The sequence below is a fragment of the Equus asinus genome, chromosome 9 (genome assembly GCF_041296235.1).
Source record: "Equus asinus isolate D_3611 breed Donkey chromosome 9, EquAss-T2T_v2, whole genome shotgun sequence".
Lineage (NCBI taxonomy): Eukaryota > Metazoa > Chordata > Mammalia > Perissodactyla > Equidae > Equus > Equus asinus.
In genome coordinates, this window is record NC_091798.1 from 92,679,998 (window position 1) to 92,695,503 (window position 15,506).

The window sequence follows — 15,506 nt, forward strand, 5'->3', positions numbered from 1 at the left end:
GAACATCGCCCTGACAGTTCTTCTGTGACATCATCTTCATCGCCAGGCAGTAGCAAGGCACTGGCTTCCTTGCTCCAGACTGTCTTATTTTTTAAAACAGCTTTATTGAGGAATAATTTACATACCACAAACCTTACTTAAGTACACAATTCAGGGGTGGTTGATAAATTTACAGAGTTGTGCATCCATTACCACAACCACTGCAGTTTTATTATTTTATTTATTTACTTATTTATTTAATTTTTTTTTGAGAAGATTAGCCCTGAGCTAACTGCTGCCAATCCTCCTCTTTTTGCTGAGGAAGACTGGCCCTGAGCTAACATCCGTGCCCATCTTCCTCTACTTTATATGTGGGACAGCTACCACAGCGTGGCGTGCCAAGCAGTGCCATGTCCACACCCGGGATCCGGGCCGGTGAATCCCAGGCCGCCGAGAAGTGTAACGTGTGCACTTAACTGCTGCGCCACCAGGCCAGCCCCCCTGTTTCACTTTTTAAGAAGTTACCAAACTGTTTCCCAAAGTGGCTCTGTCCTTTTACATTCATCTCGGCAATGTACGAAGTTTCCATTTCTGTATTGTCACCAATGCTAGCTGTCATCTTTTTGATTATAGCCATTCCAGCAGGAGCGAAGTAGCATCTCACCGTGGTTTTAATCTGCGTTTCACTAATAACCGATAGTGTTGACATTTTTTCATGTGCCCGTTGGCCATTCCTATACCTTCTTTGGCGAAGTATGTATTCAAAAATTTGTACACTTTTTAACTGGGTTTTTCGACTTCTTATTATTGATTTTTAAGAGTTCTTTACATATTCTGCCACTAGATTATGATTTGCTTCCTCACAGTATGGCAGCTGTCAGAAAGTAAAAGCTGCCAGTCTTTGTATGGCCTGGGCTTAAGTCCCAAAATGTCACGTCTGCCACACTGTCTTGGTCAGAGTTAGTTACAAGGTCAGCCCGGATTGAAGGGGAGGGGAAATAAGTTCCTCATCTTGTTATCAGGAGTGAAATGCACATACAGGGAGGGCGTGAATTGATTTTGGCTTTCTTTGGAAATTGGCTGCCACTCTTGCAAGTACTTTAATAATTCTAATATTTGTAACACATTAAACATATAAGAATGGTGGATGTTAAGTTATTTTAAATGGTCCAACATAATTTTCAAATTTATTAAAACTCTCTCACACCTGTTTTTTTTTTTTTGAGGAAGATCAGCAGCCCTGAGCTAACATCTGCTGCCAATCTTCCTCTTTTTTTTTTTTTTTTGTTGAGGAAGACTGGCCCTGAGCTAACATCCATGCCCATCTTCGTATACTTTATATGTGGGATGCCTACCACAGCATGGCGTGCCAAGCAGTGCCATGTCCACACCTGGGATCTGAACTGGCAAACCCTGGGCCACTGAAGCAGAATGTGTGCACTAAACCACTGCGCCACTGGGCCCACTCTCACACCTCTTAACTCAAATTCCAAATCTAAATCGATTACTTACTCATTTCAAATTGGAATCACAAAGCTAACCTGTTAGATGCTCTAATTTGACAAATTTTCTTAACGTTACAAATACTTTAAATACCAAGCTTATACAGATTGTTCCTCGAGGCAGACAGACCCTCAGGTGAGCCCCAGTGATTTCCCATTTCCTGGTGTCCGTGCTTTTGTGTCATCCCCTCCCTTGGAGTGTAGGCAGCGCCCGTGACTCGCTTCTCACCAGTGGAGTATGGCAAAGGTGACGGCATGTCAGTCCCTTGTTAGGTTGTGTTGTATGGACAAGATGACGGGTGTTACTCCCATGGTTATGTTATGTTTTGCAGGACTCTGTTTTAGCAGACTGGAATGAGAGAGTCTCCTTGGGCCTGATGAAGTGAGCAGCCATGTTGGAGAATTCTGCTGTGGACGGAACGTTTATATCCCCCTAAAATTCCTATGTTGAAATCCTAACCCCCGATGTGATGGTGTTAGAAAGTGGGGCATTTGGATGTTATTAGGTCATGAAGGTGGAGCCCTTGTGACTGGGATTAGTACCCTTATAAAAGGGATCTCAGAGAGCTCTCTTGTCCTTTTTCTGCCATGTGAGGATACAATCAGAAGGCAGCAGTCTGCAACGCGGAAGAGGGCTCCCCACAGAATTCGACCATGCTGGTACCCTGGTATCTGACTTCCAGCCTCCGGAACTGAGAGGAATAAAGTGCTGTTATTTATAAGCCACCCTGTCTGTGGTTATTGCAGCCCAGACTAAAACAAACCCATGGAGCAAGGGACTGTGGACTCATTTAGGAATGGTGGATGCTTCTAGAACCTGAGGGGGCCCTCCAGTCAACAGCCAGCAAAAAGCCAGGATCCTCAGTCGTATAGCAACAAGGAGATGACTTCTGCCAACATCCTGAATGTGCTCGGAAGTGGAATTTTCCTGAGTCGAGACTCCAGATGAAGCTGTGGTCAGCCAGCACCTTGACCAAAGCCTTGGGAGAGCCGGAGCAGAAGACCCCGCCTGGGCTCCTGACCCTCAGGAACTGTGAGGAGATAACTGTGTATTGTTTTAAGCCATTATGTGTGTGGTAATTTCTTCCACAACAATAAAAATCTAATATATTTTTAATCTCACACAAATATTAATATTATGGATGTGATTTACTTTATTTTTTTTATTGCAAGGTGCAACCTTTTTTTTTTGGTGAGGAAGATTCCCCCTGAGCCAACATCTGTGCCCATCTTCCTCTACTTTGTATGTGGGAAGCCTCCACAGCATGGCTAATGAGTAGAGTAGGTCTGTGCCCAGGATCTGAACCCATGAACCTGTGCTGCCAAAGCAGAGCACAGAACTTTAACCACTTGGCCACTGGGCGGGCCGCTACTTTATTTTCTTATACTAAATTCTGATCTTCCTAGGGTCAACGGGTATCCATAAAAAATTACATCACCTAAGCAAACTGGGGTTCTTATTTTAACTCAGCCGTTTGAAGTTGTGTATCAACCAGAGAGATTTATTTTGACTGGGACTCAGGATTTGACTTTTTCATAATTCACTAATGGGACATTAGGAGGCCCTTTACTGCAGTCCTGTACCTTAAACGGGGTGGTCTGGGGCCAACACCTCCCCTGGATTCGAATCACACATTGCCTGTTCTCCTGTCTGATTGGAACCTGCTGCCCCACCCCACTCGCCACGTGAGTGGCAGCCTGTTGTTTGCCCCTTGTTTAGATGCTGCATTTCTTTGGCTTTCCTAATGGCTCAAGGTGTCTTTTTGCGTGGCTCAAAAGTTGCTCTAATGACACTGCATGTAATTCTTCCCACATGTATATTTTTCCTATTAATCCTCTTTCAACTTGGTCATTCAGTATCTTTTCTTTTGTCCCTGTTTTTCAGGTCATAATTCATACAGATGTTTAAATGGTATTTGTCTGGATTCTGCATATTGCATACTAGGAACAACAAACATTTGCTAAAAAGCTCCCAACGTGAAAGGATAGAATAAAACAAACAGAAAAAGAAAACCCGGCGGAAGCAAACCAACCAGTAAACAATATCCTTGGAAAAACAATAGAAGATTTGCATCCATAAAACACGGATAGAGTACTGTGAAAAAATAAACAGAGACCCACACAGAACATCTGGAAATTTAAAAATGTGGAAGCTGAAAGTAAACGTTTTAATGGAAGAGTCAGAAAGTCAGGTCAAGGTTAGCCTCCAGCGAGTGGGACACAAGGTCAAAAAGATAGCAAATCAAACAGAAAGGGGCTGGTTACACAGACACAGAGCATCAATCCAGGAGATCCGAATCATAGAAAGAGAAAAAAAAGGAAATGCAAGACAGAATATTTCCCAAGGAAAAATGCAAGAAAATGTCCCAGAACTGAAGGACCCAGAATGTCCAGACAGAAAGGGCCCTCTAAATGTCTAGCGCCATGAATAGCAAAATACCCACGAGGAGGCACATCCCTGACATTTTAGAATGTCAGGAATAAAGAGGCAATCTTAGAGGCCCTCAGAGAGACAGAACAGGTTACATATAAAACAATGGGAATCAGAGCGTCAGGAGACTTCTCGACACCACTGGAGAGCAGAGGACCGTGGAGTGATGCCTTTAAAATTACCCAGCAAACCAGACATCAAGTGCACGGGCAGATTAAGACACTCTCCTTTCTTAGAACCTGCTAGAAGCTGGGCTTCAGCAAATACAGAGAGCAAACCAAGGGAAAGAATATCATTGGATCCACGAAAAGGAAGCCCGACAGAAGAGAAACAGTGATAGAGAAGGGAATTCTCGGGATGACAGCTGTGCTGTCAGGCGTTAGAACCACCCAGCCAGACTGCAGTAGGAGGGCGGGGTGCTGTGGGAGGGAGGCTCCAAGTAGAACATGGGACTAGGTTACCAACGTGCTTGAGCAGTGCTGGGGAGAAAAAAAACCATGGACAGTGTTTGACAGAGCAGATGGACCACCTGGGAAAACATTAAAGATAGGTATGTAGAAGACAGAATTTTAAAAATTATTAACTCCAGGAAAAATAAAAATTTGTACAAGAGATAATACATAATTAATAGGCTCATCATGAAACCAGATTGATTGACCGTTGATTTACCTAGAATTTTTTCCCCTGGAGAAGAAGAGGGGAAGCAGGAGGTGGTAATGTAACAGACCAAATCATCATCTACCTAAGAGGAAGTTAATAGTTTAAAATTGATAAATTAAGAAATAGCAGTATAAATATATTGCTTAGAAATATGAAGATAAATGCCAGGTTAAAAAAAAACTAAATTAGTTCAAAATGGTTGCCTTAGGGGCATGGGGGCAGATATTTTCATCAAGCCCCTTCTTTCCTGTTTTGAGTACCTACTATATGCGAGGATGTACCTCCCTTCCTTAAGCCCCCAGTTGGCGGTCAGCCGTCTCCCAATGAGCAACATGGCGACCCCTTTCGTTGCCTCCCCCAGGACCCTGCTCCATCCGTTACTGCTTCTTTCATTTGCATCATCAGTCAATCTCTCCCTCTCCACTGGCTTCTTTCCCTTTGCCTAGAACTGCGTCCAAGAACTTCCAGCTTGGCAAACTGACGGGCCAACTTTGGCTTCATTCCCTGGACTCTGATCTCAGTTCTTGGCACAGAATATCATTGGAATGATATCCACTACAATGAGCCCTTGTCGGGCCCAGCTCCAGGACCTACCCCATATGGGTGCTTATCAGGTACTCTACACTGCAGCTTGGGGCACACAAACCCAGTCCTACCTGCAGCAATGGGCATTTAGAAGTCAGAAGTACAATAAGTGTGGAAAGAGCTAGAAGCAAGAAAGGAAAGAGAAAGAAGAGTCAAGGGTGACACCAAAAGATGGCAGGGCCATTATTGACAGTGGGAACTCAAGGGCAGGACATTTGGCGAAGGAGGTAAGGAATATGATAAATTTGGCTTTGAACAAATTGAATTTGAAGCTTATAGAAGTGGGATAATGAGGGTGAAGTCGAGAGATTAATCATGATCCAGAGACAGCAAAACACAATGGGAAAGGTTTTGGAGTTAATATACACTAGGTTCATATTCTGGTTCTATCACTAACTGAACAACCAATGGCAAATTATTTAACTTCTCTGAGGCTCAACTGTCTCATCTGTAAAATGGTGATTGTATCTTGGTTAGAAATCGGGCATGATAAATTGGAGATGTCACCAGGGAAAGGCAACCTGAATCAGAAAGAACGATCTGGCTATAGCGTGAGGACTAGATTAGAGACGTCAAGACTGCAGATCAGTATCCTGATTGCAATAGTGCAGAAGATCAAGGATGACGGGCTCAAGGGCTACCTGCGGGAGGGGGCAACTAAGGGTCGAGAGGAACGGGACAATTTAGGAAATACTTGGGAGTTAGAACTAGTAGGCTGCTCTGATTTATTGGTTGGGGGGGGCAGGTGATATCAATGCTCCACCTGTATGCTTCAGATCCCCTTGCCATTTTCATGCTGTGCCTTCACTTCCAACAGCCAACACCTGCAAGTAGAGCCAACAATAGCTGGGATTTACATCTCCTTGGGCAGAGCCCTAGCGAGTGACTCCCGGTGTGGGCGTGTAACCACTCCAGCTCCCGTTCCCCTGGTCCAGACTGCTCTGAGGTGGGACCGTCTCCGTGGAGTTGGGCCTAAATTGCCCTCCTGGGGACTTTGTTTGATGTTGGATATTTGCTTCACCTCCACACCTCTCCCCTCCACTCCCTTACTGTTTTTTCCTGGCAGTACTTCCTAATTAGTCATTTTCACATGAACCCTCATCCCAGGGTCGGCTTCTGGGGAGTCCATCCTAAGACAGTGTGGTAGTCTTTAATGCTGCACATTAATTTCTCTCCTCAGCCTTCTGGGCACATAGTAGGGTTGTACTTCCCAGCCTCCAGTGGTGGGGTGATGGGGCCAGTTATCAGCTCTAGCAGAGGTGTGTGTGTTGCTTCTGGGCTGAGCATCAAATCGCCAGGATGAAACCCTTCAGAACTCTTTTTCCCTCTGCTGTGGTGAACAAGAATCTTCCAGATAATGGCTGCTCTATCAGCCTGGGGCCTAGAGTCAGTGTGACAAGGTGGAGCGAGCCCCAGCCCTGACTCAGGAGTCAGAGTGAGAAATAAACTTCCCTTGCATTAAGCCAAGGAGAGTTGGGGGCTGTTTGCTCTGCTGCAGTCTAACCTAATGTATCCAGATAGGGTGGAAAAAGGGAAGAATCTAGATGACTGAGGTTTCTGACTCGGGCTGTTGGACGGATGGGTTAACATTCTGTGGAGTTGGGAAAAGCAATGTGGAGCTGGGGTTTATTTGCTTGATTTTTTAGATGGGGAAATAAGTGCAGGTTTAGACATTTTGAGTTTGAGATTCTTGCGGAAATCCAGTCTGAGATGTTGAGAAGACAGTTGGTTCTGAATCTCTGGAGAGTGATCTGGGCTGGAGACAGACATTTGAGACATAAGTAGTAAACTGGGAAAATAAACCCAGGACCAGGTGAAAATAGAACACGTGTGCGCTAACGAGAAACATGAACACAGGCGCTGTGATTGAAATTTAAATTGGGCATTGAGCTCCTGGCCAAGGAGATAAGGGGCACGAATTCCATTACATGGCTCTCACTTTTGGAAAGAAAGAAGTGTATCAGTTCCCTTGAGAAACTGAAGTTCTGGATGTCCCCCTCCCACTTCAAACAGAGGAGCTTCTGAATAATATTGTCTTAGAGTAAGGATGTCACGGCTGCCTTCCAAAATTCGGAAAATTACAGGTGATCTTCCGAGAGAATCACGTCTTTGGGCTAGATTTCTATTTCAAATTGAATGGCAGAAAATTCGATATATATTCTCTCAGGAACACTGTATAGAAGGAAGTCCCAGGGGTATCTGGACAAAGCAGACTCTTCTCCAGGAAGCGGCTTTAGAACTTTCCCAGCATTCACTTGAACTGTCTCAGTTGTCCTGAGGAGTTGAATTTTGTGGCTTCCAGCCCATCTTGATGCCCAGAAATTTGGACAGTGCTGCTCTGTCCTTGCCAGCCTCTCCCCTGGGGAGTGACTGCTGCTGCTTTGTGGCCATGAAAATTTCCCAAGTATTACAATGTCTTCAATAGGGCGGCCGGGAATCATCAGCCACAGGGGCCTGGAAGGGATCTGAATCACAAGAATGACATTGCTAGATGGCTCCAGTACTGAGCTAACGTAATGTGTGGGGTTTTATTTCACAGGACAGCAAATCAACTCAGTTCATTGAACAGACATGGTCTTGGGTAAAACATTCACGTATTTCCTGGGGTCTAGTAAGTTTTATGAGACTGAAGGACTAATTCCGGCATATATGTCAAATATCAGCGTTTGAAAAAAAAAAGGCAACCATAGGAAAGAAAATGGGGAAAAAAGTCACAAAAATTAAGATACCATACAAGAACCATCAATCTATGTTCAATAAGACACCATGATAAAAGGTCTTGTTTGCTGGAGTCAAATTAAGGGAACTAAAGTATGTTTTTGGTATTCATGATAACGTCTAGAAAAGCAACCGCAATCCTTTAAAACGCAGAGGCAATGATTTAAGTGCTCTCTTTCTTCTCCAGATTATAATAGCATCCAGAGTGCTTGATGGGGAACTTTTCAATTGTAAAAACACTCAGAACGGGCAAATCAGAGAACAAGAATAAAAAGCCAGTGTTAGGCACAAAAAGCACAAACCATAGAGGAAAAGATTGATACATTTAGACGTGAAACTAAAAGTTTCTGTTCATTAAAAGATACTATAAAAATAATTAAAACTTTTCATCAAAAGACACTGATAATAATAATATTAATAAATATTTAGAAAGTGCTTCCTATATGGTGGGCACTGTTCTAAATATGTTACATGTGTTAACTTGGTTAAAAATATTATCTTCATTTGACAGGTGAAGAAAGTGAGAGAGCATTTCCATTGCATCCAAATGGAAAAGCATTTAAGACCGACAATACCAAGTACCGGTAAGAACAAAGAACACCTGGTGGCTGGCCCAGAGGCATAGCAGTTAATTCGTGCTCCACTTCAGCAGCCTGGGGTTCACTGGTTCGGATCCTGGGCGCAGACCTACACGCTGCTCGTCAAGCCATGCTGTGGCGGTGTCCCACATAGAAGGACTAGAAGGACTTACAACTAGGATATACAACTACGTACTAGGGCCTTAAAAAAAAAAAAAGAGGAGGATTGGCAACAGATGTTAGCTCAGGGCCAATCTTCCTTGCCAAAAAAAAAGAACATAGAATAACTGGAACATTATTATGCTGGTGGTGGTAGCATAAATTGGCACAACCCCTTTGAAGAACAGTTTGATCTTATCTAGTCAAGTTGAACATGTTCACCTCTTACGATTCAGTAATTCCACTCCTGAACATGTATCTTAGAAAATACAAGCTCCTGAGCACGAGGAGACGTGGGTGAGCATGCCCATTGAGCATGGTTTATAAGAGCTGGCTATTGGAAACCACCTCAATTTCTGCCAATAGGAGATGAACTGTAATTGACTCATATGCTAGACTAATACAGGGCAGTGAGATTAAGGACGTGCACCTGCTAGACTGTGTCTCTGGGCACCTTCCCCCTCCCCCCGCTGCTTCCTGGGTTTACCAGACCCTTCTTTCACATGGTTTTACTCTGTACATGGCAAATACAATCGTGTTTCTGCTTATTAAATTACAGTTATTTTCATATTCTCTCCCTGAGATTGCTCAACACCACTTTCTCCGTTATTTGAAATTGGAGAGTTTCTAAATTCTTCAATCACATATTTATACACAAGTGCTTGTTTTTCCTCCTCGAGAGGGCTAATCACATCCACAGCATCCATGGTTAGCTTGCTTTATTCTGCGGCAGCCTTATTTCTAAATTGCTGGGTGGAGGACACCTCACTGTGACCTCCATATAGAAAAAACAATCTTGCGGGGCAGCCCGGTGGTGCAGAGGTTAAGTGCGCACGTTCCACTTCAGTGGCCTGGGGTTCACCAGGTCAGATCCCAGGTGCGGACACGGCACTGCTTGTTAAGCCATGCTGTGGCAGGCATCCCACCTATAAAGTAGAGGAAGATGGGCACAGAGGTTAGCTCAAGGCCAGTCTTCCTCAGCAAAAAGAGGAGGACTGGTGGCAGATGTTAGCTCAGGGCTAATCTTCCTCAAAAAAATAAATAAATAAACAAAACAAAACAAAAACAACCTTGCACGAGCTGAGTTTTGAAAGATGATTGGCGTTTGCCTCACCGACCGTGGCAGGCAAGGGCATCCAGCTTGAGGAATGAAAATATGTAAAAGCACAGAGATGTGTAACAGCTGGGCTTGTTCATGGAACTATGGGCAGTGTGTAAGGCTCTCAGTGGGACTGCAGCAGTGTCAAGGCCAGGTCCTAACATGAGGGTGTCAGTCTCTGTCTCTTGGGAGTGGAGGAGGCAGCACGGAACACAGGCGTCCAAACTCCTCGCTGCCCGTCCACTGTCTGGCCTTCGCACTGTTTTCCTGCCGGTCTTTCATTAACCACAAGTCATGTCAGCACACGAATCTTGACAAGAATTGCTGAAAAGTCCCCAGTAGTGAAGAGTGCACTCAGGGGGAGCACTCCTCCTCTTGCTCCCCCACTGTAGGTCCTTCGGCAAAGTGGCCAGAGTGGCCAAAGAGGAGGCTAGAGACAGACAGGCCTGAGCACGGAGGGCTCGGGACAACAGGCCGAGAGCCTGGGCTTAACCCCATGTGTGGTAGGTGCTCAGCAAAAGGTTTCAGGCAAAGGAGCACTTCAGTTTTTTAATTTAAAAGAAAACCCCAGGGGCCTGGCTGTGGCCGAGTTGTTGTGTTCACGTGCTCTGTTTCAGCAGCCCAGGGTTTCACGGGTTCGGATCCAGAGCCAGGGCGTGGCACTGCTCATCAGGCCATGCTGAGGTGGTGTCCTGCATAGCACAACTAGAAGGACCCACAACTAAAATATGCAACTATGTACTGGGAGGCTTTGGGGAGAAAAAGGAAAAATAAAATCTTTAAAAAAAAAAAAGGAAAACCCCACACATTTGAGAGTAAACACACACAGCCAAATTTAGGGAATATTATGTAGATAGGGACTAACAATGAACATTTCCTAGTGAAATACCCAAGGTTCCATGGAAAGGAGAGCAGAGGCGGCTGCGTGGGTGGGGGAAGGGCGGCAGGAGGGGCCAGGAGGTCATCCCTGCAGGTCCAGGAGGACACAAGCTGTGAATTACACGCACTCCTTCACCGCCGAGCTTGGCTCTGGCTCGTCCCCAGATCGGGGATCTGCCCCCACCATTGCTTCTTGAGATTCTGCTCATCCTGCAAGGTTGAGTTCGAATCCTGGTTTCTCCATAAAGCCTCCCCATTCCGGGTCCCCTCACTAGACTTACTCCGCAGTGTTCCCAGGCACTTTGTTTCTTCAAGGATGGCATTTCTGTCTGTCTTGTTCTATCTCTAGTTATTTATATCTCTTAACCAGAATGTAACAACTTTGAGGGGAAGAGCCATTTGTGAGCATTAAAAAAAACGCTTACAGTTCTAGCATAAGGCTCTGCATGTCACAGAGTCTCAATAAATGTTCATGGAATGAAAATCATTTTTAAAAAACCCGTGTTTTGAGATAGAAACCTTTCAAAGCTATAATTTCATTTTTTCCTCTGTTGATGTCACTTATCATTGACAAATAATAATAGCAAGCAATAGGATATATTGGAGTATATGAGGAAGCCATTTGGTGTAAACCTAATTCGGCCTGACCTTGTCTTTCCAAAAGGGCCTGACCTCGGCAGTTGAGCATGCATTGTATATCTGCTTTAGAGATTCCCTATGGCAAGAACAAAGGCCCTTGAGATAAAGGTGCAACTTCCCTCTGGATTAAGCATCTTTCCTTAGTCTAGGAACTGATTGCTGTGCTCACCTGTGACCGCCCAGCTCAAGACAATAGACTTGCCTCCTGCTACGCCCACCGAGATAGCAGACCCACCACCTGCTGTGTCCATCAAGCGCTGTGCTGACAGGGCAATCTTGTGACTATTGTGGGAGGGACATTTCAATCATATGTGAAATATCCTGTTGGGGGGTATATAACCACTCTGTACACCTCACTTCTTTGGTGCGCTTTCTTCCTTCAGGAAGAAAGGCCCCGGGCCATGGTCCTCAGATTTTAGCTCAGAATAAACTCACCCAAATTTTAATTTATAGATTGGTTATGGATTATTTTCGTCAACATCATAAATAACTTTTCCCTAATTTTGTTACACTTAAATTTTTTTAAAACCAATCACGATAACTGTACCCCGAAACAACAGTTTATTTTTCTAAGCAGTGTAATTCTGCACATGAGCATCTGCTTTGTGGGATTCCAACCTTGTCTGCCCATAAGAATCACCTAGGGATTTTTTTTCAAATACAGTTCCCAGAGCCACTTCCAGAGACTTTGGTCAATTGTTCTGAGTGGCCCTTCTTTTAAAAGTCCCTCAGGTGATGTGTTAGCTTGCAGCCAGGTTGAAGTCTCACTGATCTAGTCCATTGACTTATGTCTCAAGGGCATTTCCTTTGCAATCCTTTACCAGAGAGAGATCAAAGAGTTCACAGACATTCACTTGACATCAATCTCACTTGGCCATCTGGCTGACTCCCTGGGTCGTCCTCATTTCCACCAATATTCCAGCAATGTATAAATATCCCCCTTCATCCCCACCCAACACATAGATCAGAGGCTTTATTCTTACTTTACTTTTTTCACTTTCTTTTTTCTGAGGAAGAGTGGCCCTGAGCTAACATATGTGCCAGTCTTCCTCTACTTTGTGGGTCGCTGCCACATCATGGCTGATGAGTGGTATAGGTCTGTGCCTGGGATCCAAACTTGCAAACCTGGGTTGCTGAAGCAGAGCACTCAGAACTCAACCACTATGCCATGAGGTCAGCCTCTTGCTTTTTTTTTTTAACTATCCTCATAATTTGACAGATGATGCTGAATTTTATCATTTTGCTTTTATAGTTCACTGTAAGTGTCTTTTTAATAATTCTTCTAACTTTATTGTTTCACATTTTTTTCAAAAACATACTATGATATAAAAGCATATAGAGGGGCTGGCCTGGTGGCGCAGTGGTTAAGTGCGTAGGTTCCACTTTGGTGGCCCAGGGTTCGCTGGCTCGGATGCCAAGTGTGGACATGGCACTGCTTGTCAAGCCATGCTGTGGTAGGCGTCCCACATATAAAGCAGAGGAAGATGGGCACAGATGTTAGCTCAGGGCCAGTCTTCCTCAGCAAAAAGAGGAGGATTGGCAGCAGTTAGCTCAGGGCTAACCTTCCAAAAAAAAAAAAACAACAACAAACAATTTAGATACATGTGTATTGCATGTATGTAAGTACATACGTGTGTGTCTGTGTGTGTGTCCCTACATTCATTGTTCTGCATCTTGCTTTCCTTTTTTAAACTTGTCCTGAGATTTTTCAAAAATAGGTGAATATATACAAGAAAAGAATAATCAATAAATAGAAGCATAAATCCAAGTGGCCAATAAACATAAAAATATTCTGAATCTCACTGTAATTAGGAAAATGTACATCAGAACCACAGCAAGAATATATTTTACATCTATCAGCCTATCAGAAGTTTAAACGTCTGAGAATCTGACAAGGGGAGGATGTGGAGCAAGGAATGCTAAAATGCTACTGATTTGAGTATAAGTTAGTACAACTACTTTGGAGTACAAGTTGGCATTATCTAATGTATTCATCAGTCATTGCCATAATAATGCTGCATTACAAAAAAAACCCCACAAAAGATTTCTTTTTTTTTTTTTTGAGGAAGATTAGTGCTGAGCTAACATCTGCTGCCAATCCTCCTCTTTGTGCTGAGGAACACTGGCCCTGAGCTAACATCCGTGCTCATCTTCCACTACTTTCTATGTGGGATGCCTGCCACAGCATGGCTTGCCAAGTGGTGCCATGTCTGCAGCCGGGATCTGAACTGGTGAACCCAAGATCACTGAAGTGGAGCATGTGAACTTAACCCCTGCGCCACGGGCCGGCCCCAGAAAAGATTTCTTAAATAGGACACAAAAGAAAAGTAAAAAGAAATGAAAGAAGACTTTGATAAAATGAACTCCACTAACTCTTCGTTAACACTATTAAAACAGTGAAAAGAGAATCTACAGACTAGGAAAAGGCATTTGCAACAATATGTCCTACAAAGGACTTGTGTCCAGAACATAAAAAGAACTCCTGCAAAGCAATAACAGAAAGACAAAAAAATAAAATAAAAAATAGGCAAAGACCTGAGCAGGCACGAAAGAGGATATTCAAGTGGCCAATAAGCATATATAAGATGTTGTTCATCAAAGACATATGTAGGTTGAAAGTAAAAGGATGAAAAAAGATACACTATGCAGACAGCAAAAGAGAACTGATGTCAAAGTAGACTTTAATACAAGAATTACTGGAGATGGACAGGGATATTTTATAACAATAAAAGAGTCAGGAAGATACAACAATTACATACATATATTTACCTCGAACTGAGCCCCAAAAGACATGAAGCAAAATTTGACAGAATTAAGTGGAGAAATAGACAATTCAATGATAATAGTTGGACTTGAATACCCAACTTTCAGTAATGGATAGAGCAACTAGAAAGAAAGCTAGCAAGGAAAGAGAAGACTTCAACAGCACTATTTATCAACTAGACCTGACGGAGCAAATAGAACAGTCCATCTAACAACAGCAGAACACACATTCTTCTTAAGTACACAGGGACTGTTCTCCATGATGGACTACATGTTAGCCCATAAAACAAATCTCAATAAATTTTAAAAGATTGAAATCATACAACATATGTTCTCTGATGACAGTGAAATGAAATCAGAAATTAGTAACATAAAGAAATTTGGAAAATTCACAGATATGTGAAAATTAAACAACAAACTCCTAAATAACCAATGAGTCAAAGAAGAAATCCCAACAGAAATTTAAAAAATACTTTGTAGTGAATGAAAACAAAAATACAGCATACAAAATGTATGGGATGCAGCAGAAATAGTACTAAGAGGGAAATTTATACCTGTAAACACCTACATTAAAAAAGAGGAAAGATAGCAAATCAATAACCTAATTTTCCATCTTAAGAAACTAGAAAAAGAAGAGCACACTAAACTCAAAGCATGGACAATAAAGTAACTAATAAAGACGAGAGCAGAAGTAAATGAAATAAAGAAGAGAAAAACAATAGAGAAGATCAACAAAGCCAACAATAGAAAAGATCAACAAAAATTGGTTCTTTGAAAAGATGAACAAAACTGATGAGTCTTTAGATAGACTGACCACAAAAAAAGAGAGAAGACTCAAATTACTAAAATCAAGAGTGAAAGGGGGTCATTACTATTGACCTTACAGAAATAAAAAAGATTATAAGGGAATACTATGAACAAGTGTATGTCAACAAATTAGACAACCTATATGAAATGGACAAATTCCTAAAAACACACAAACTATCAAAACTGACTCAAGAAAAAATAGAAAATAGGAAAAACTGACAAGTAAAGAGATTGAATTAGTAAACAAAAACTACCCACAAGAAAAAAAAGCAGGCACAAGCAGCTTCACTGCTGAATTGTACCAAATATTTAAAGAATTAACAGTAGTCCTGCTCAAACTCTGCCAAAAAATAGGAGAGTACTTCCTAACTCATTCAATGAGTTCAGTATTACTCTGATAACAAAGCCAGACAAAGACATCACAAGAAAAGAAACTACAGACCAATATCATTTATGAACATAGGTGCAAAAATCCTACACAAATACTGGAAAACTAAATCTTGCATCGTACAAAAAGGATTATATACCATGACCAGCTGGAAGTTATCCCAAGAAGGCAAAGTTGGGGCAACACATGAAAGTCAATCAACGTAATGCATCATATTAATAGATTAAAGGAAAACCACGGGATCATCTAAATAGAGAAAAAAATTTGACAAAATCCAACACCCTTTCATAATAAAAACACCTGACAAAATAGGGTACTT